General features: G+C 45.9%; 1 pseudogene; it reads right to left on the bottom strand.

Annotated features, from left to right (window-relative positions):
* Window positions 1-4571: 4571 nt before the first annotated feature.
* Window positions 4572-5332, bottom strand: LOC138097204 (coiled-coil domain-containing protein 115-like; annotated as a pseudogene).

The following is a 5332-nucleotide window of genomic DNA, read 5'->3' as shown; positions in this document are numbered from 1 at the left end:
TTATGAACAGATTGCTAAATGCTGCCGAAGGGCGTGGCGGACAGGATCAGATCCCGGCGAGCCTGCCGGCTCATTTGTGAAAATATTACAGAGACCCGGAGAAGACGTCCCTGAATTTGTAGACCGGCTCTCCTCTGCTCTCCGCCGTCAAATTCCTAGTCCGACAGCGGAGGGCGACTTGTTAAAACAATTAGCCTTCGAAAATGCCAGTGAAGACTGCAAGGCCGCCCTTCACCCTGTTCGTCAAAATGGCAGCCTTGCTGATTTTGTCCTAGCGTGTTAAATATGGGTACACAGGCTCACAAACAAACCATGCGAGCTCACACAATCTGTGCTGCCTTTAAAAATAAGTTTAGGTCTTCCCCTGCCAAATCCTTTCAAGGTGGGAAGCCCGGACATATGAAAAACGATTGCGGTTCCTGGCCCCAAACAGGTGTTACAATACCTCCGCCTACCGGTGACGATAGAACCCCAAGACTGTGTCTTCGGTGCCAGAAAGGCAATCATTGGGCTAGTCAATGGAGATCAAAATTCCGTAGAAACGGTTCCTCTTTACCGCCGGAACCGGCCAGCTGGGCCACCCCAGTACCCGGTGAGGACCTCCAGCGCACCCTTCAGCCGGTCTCCAGCCTCTCAGCCACTGCCAGCGGAAGTGCTGGGTTGCACCTCTCAGTCCGAGTAATTTCAGATTAATGAATCGGATGGCCCCTGTAGCAATCCCTACTGGGATCAGAGGCCCCCTTCCACCGGGGACTGCAGGACTCATTCTGGGCAGAAGTGGGCTTACTCTTAAGGGCCTCCAAATCCTTCCTGGTCATATTGACCCGGACTATTGAGGAGAAATTCAGGGAATTGATCACTTCCTTCTCTTGCCTTGCCACGCCCCTAACAATTCTAATCCTGTCACCGGAGGAGAACAAGGATTGGGGATCACAGATGATCAAGTAGTGTGCTCTACTCAACAAATGCTCTCAGATGGGCCCCACCTGTAAGGTTAAAATTCAAGGAGAAACCTTCTCGCAGATTCCGGGGGCTGACATTTGCATCATTACTTCTCATCAATGGCCAGATGACTGGCCCTTGACTGAACCCCAGGGAAAAATCTCAGGCTTGGGAGAACCCCAACAACTTGCTCAAAGTGCAGCAGTTCTTCCTTGCCTAGGCTGGATAAACAACTCGCCCATTTCCAACCTTTTATTGCAGACATTCCCTGTAATTTATGGGGCAGAGATCTGCTTGCCCGATGGAACCTAGTTCTCTCCAACAAGGGAAAGACAAATCATATGACAGTGAGAATGGGGTACCAAGCAGGAAAAGGGCTAGGAAAGAATTTACAGGGAGATCCTTCTGCTTTACCTATTCAGCCCAAATTGGACAGGAAAGGGCTAGGATAGAAAATTTTTTAATGAGGGCCATTGAAGTTTCTCTGCCACCACACACCATACCTCTAACGTGGCTTACATCTAAACCTGTTTGGGTGGGTTAATGGCCTCTAACAAAGGAGAAACTGATGCATTTACAAGCCTTAGTAGAAGAACAGTTTCAATCAGGACATATAGAGGAGAGTCCTTGGAATACTCCAGTATTCACAGTCCCTAAAAAATCAGGCAAATGGAGACTGCTTCATGATCTTCGAGCTATTAATGCAGAAATGCAACCCACGGGGGCCTTGCCGCCTGGATTCCCATCCCCCTCAGCCTTACCTCAGGATCAGTTCAGTTCAGTTCAGTTGCTCAGTCGTATCCGACTCTTTGAGACCCCATGGACTGCAGCACACCAGCCTTCCCTGTCCATCACCAACTCCCGGAGTCTACTCAAATTCATGTCCATTGAGTCGGTGATGCCATCTAACCATCTCATCGTCTGTCATCCCCTTCTCCTCCCACCTTCAATCTTTCCCAGCATCAGGGTCTTTTCAAATGAGTCAGCTCTTCACATCAGGTAGCCAAAGTATTGGAGTTTCAGCTTCAGCATCAGTCCTTCCAATGAAATTTCAGGACTGATATTCTTTAGGATGGACTGGTTGGAGCTCCTCACAGTCCAGGGGACTCTCAAGAGTCTTCTCCAACACCACAGTTCAAAAGCATCAGTTCTTTGGCACTCAGCTTTCTTTGTAGTCCAACTCTCACCTCCATACATGACCACTGGAAAAACTATAGCCTTGACTAGACAGACCTTTGTTGGCAAAGTAATGTCTCTGCTTTTTAATATGCTATCTAGGTTGGTCATAACTTTTCTTCCAAGGAGTAAGCTTCTTTTAATTTCATGCCTGCAGGCACCATCTCCAGTGATTTTGGAGCCCCCCAAAATTAAGTCTGCCACTGTTTCCACTGTTTCCCCACCTATTTGCCATGAAGTGGTGGGACTAGATGCCATGATCTTATTTTTCTGAATGTTGAGCTTGAAACCATCTGTTTCACTTTCCTCTTTCACTTTCATCAAGAAGCTCTTTAGTTCTTTTTCACTTTCTGCCATAAGGGTGGTGTCATCTGTATATCTGAGGTTCCCACTGTAATTCTGGATCTTAAAGATTGTTTTTATACAATCCCCTTAGCTCCACAAGAAAGAGAGAAATTTGCATTTTCAGTACCCAGTATTAACCAACAAGCTCCCAGTGGAAAATGTTGCCTCGGGATGATGAATAGTCCTATGCTCTGCCAACCATACGTGGTTAGCACTCTGGAGTGAGCTCAAGCCCTCTATCCTCATGCCTACATCATTCACTATATGGATGACATACTCTTAGCTGCCCCAGAGGAGTCTCTCCTAAACCCACTTTTTCACCAAGTTCAACATGACCTTATATGATGGTGACTACATGTAGCCCCTGAAAAAATTCAAAAAACAGCTCCCTTTTGCTATTTAGGTTACCGGATTTCAGAACGCCACCATTACACCCCAGAAAGTACAAAACATTAAATGATTTTCAAAAGCTTTTAGGAGATATTAATTGGTTGCTCCCTGCCTTGGACATTCCTACCAGCTCACTTAAATACCTCTCTGAGACTCTTAAAGGAGACTCAGCCCTTTCTTCCCCTCAAACTCTGACTCCACAGACTAAAAAAGAACTTGATATAGTAAAGATTGCCATTCAAAATTCTCAGCTTAATCATATTCACTATGATTATCCCATTCTCTTCATATCTGTAGCTTCTCCAGAAGCCCCCATGGGAGTTCTATTCCAAGAACAGCCCACATTTGACATCATAGAATGGCTGTTCCCACATTCTCAGGAGGGCAGAACCCTGTTGGCATACATTACCCTCGGGTCTAATTTAATTATGCAAGGAAGGAAACGTACTTGCCAGTTGACTGGCTTTAATCCTCAAACTCTCCATGTTCCATTTGACAAAACCCAACAGCAGCAACTTTGGCAAACTTGCTTATCATGGCAGGTTGCCCTTGCTGATTCTGTGGGCATTTTAGACAATCAGCCTCCTGCACATAAATTATTACAATTTATTTATTTATTTAATTAATTTATTTTTTTGCGATTCAAGTGTATTTTTATTAAAGGCTCCAGAATTAAAACAGTGTCTGTGTTAAGACACTGGTACCTGTGTCTTAACTTACATTAAGATAAATGAAAAAAATGGAAGTGCCAAAATATGGTAGGGGTATACAACACTGGGATTAATCGAAACAAAAGGGTGGCATTTCAAATCAGCGCTAAGGATGGTCCACTGTATGAACTATGGTAGAAAAGAGGGAGGTGAGTGCAGGACTCTCCCCGTACTTCACTTGAATACAAAAGTTCTTGAGGAAAACACTGGAGAATTCCCTTATGATCCCATCAACCGCAATCCCAAAGCCAGAAATCATAAAATAGCTACCTGATAATTTCAACTGTTCTAAGAAACTTGATTTAAACACACAAGAGCTGAGAGAGCTTTCACCTTACTCATTACGCTATTCAACTGTTCTGTGCAGTTTAATGCAATGTGTTTTATAACAAAAAGTTAAACCCACCATAAGTAAAGTTAAAACACAAAAACTGGGAAAAAAGATACATCTCATAAACAAAAAACTAACATCCCCATAAGCTCCTAGAAACTGCTAAAAATATCAACAAGCCCATAGAAAAATGAAGCCAGGACACAGAGTTTCTGGCCCCACAACAAATTAAAAGACTCATTCTTGAAAGGCAAAAGCAGTCATTTAAAAACCTGAATGGTCTCTTGAAAGAGTTCCCTTGAAAATTTAGGTCAGATCCTTTTTACTTTCTGGCTTAAAACCTGCTAAGCATTCCCCGTCTACTTAGGTATGTGTGTTTTTCTATCAGTGCAGAATCATTCTGTCCTGATCTGCGTAGCTATGTATGTTTTTTTTCCTCCATCAAAGTCAGTTTTAAGGATCTAGAGAAACTGAAGCACCTACTTCTTGTCCTTCCCTGCCACTAGCTGTGTCGTATTTCATCCCGTAATGAAAAACCACAGCCAACTGATGCATGAAGTTGTTATTGTTCAATAATATGAGCTAACCTAACAGCTTTGTGACTGCTCTACACGGATGTGAGTTTACAAGTGGTTTCACAGTAGTAACTTTGAACATTATGCAGTTTGCCTCTTCAGCCTTCCCCACCTAACAAAGTTGGAAACATGCAGACCAGAGAAGTATTAAGGAGCAGGAGTTAGTTCGGGTGGCGGGCAATCTGTGAAGGAGGAAGGGCTGATAAGGGAGCCACATCGAAGAATAGCTGTTCCCACTGCCTTGCTTCTGTGGTGACAGGTCAGGGAGCCCCGGGTTCTAGCTGCTTGAGTTTCTCCTGGAGTTCCTGGAGCTGGCTTCGACCCCAGCTGATGCGGCTCTGAAGGCTGGCCATGTCTGCAGCCAGCTGCAGACCTTCCCGGAAGCTGGCTTGAGCTTGTCGCAGACTGTGAGGAACCAGGATTCCAAACCATTTCAAAGGGTTCTGGGGAGCTGGGGAGGAGTCTGGCTCTGGAGTCCTTGGGAGACCCTTGCGCCTGCACAGAGCTGAAGAAACAAAGGCTGGGGGTCTTGTTACCTGGCCGTCTTCTTGGCGACAATGTTAAACTTGATCTGCCTCGCGGGATCCCACTTCTTCTGGAGTCTGGGTGCCGGCTCTCACCATCCAGAACTTCTGGAGTCCGTCCTCAGCCTCGCCGGTGCAGACGCGGACTTGGGGCTCCATGTGGGACGCATACTGCAGGGGCCCTACTGACTTGGCACCCATTGCATAGCGTGCTTTGGAGAGCGAGAGCCAGCCCTCCTCCACCCGGGCGTTTAGCGCTTGCCGCTTCGCCTCCAGTTTCTCCAGGTCTCCGAGGAGCTGCAGGAGAAGAAAGTCCAGCTCTGCCCGCAGATCAAATTA

This window comes from Capricornis sumatraensis, chromosome 20, assembly GCF_032405125.1.
Source record: "Capricornis sumatraensis isolate serow.1 chromosome 20, serow.2, whole genome shotgun sequence".
Lineage (NCBI taxonomy): Eukaryota > Metazoa > Chordata > Mammalia > Artiodactyla > Bovidae > Capricornis > Capricornis sumatraensis.
The sequence above is the reverse complement of the archived record's forward strand: the minus strand, read 5'-3'. Positions and strand labels throughout refer to the sequence as shown.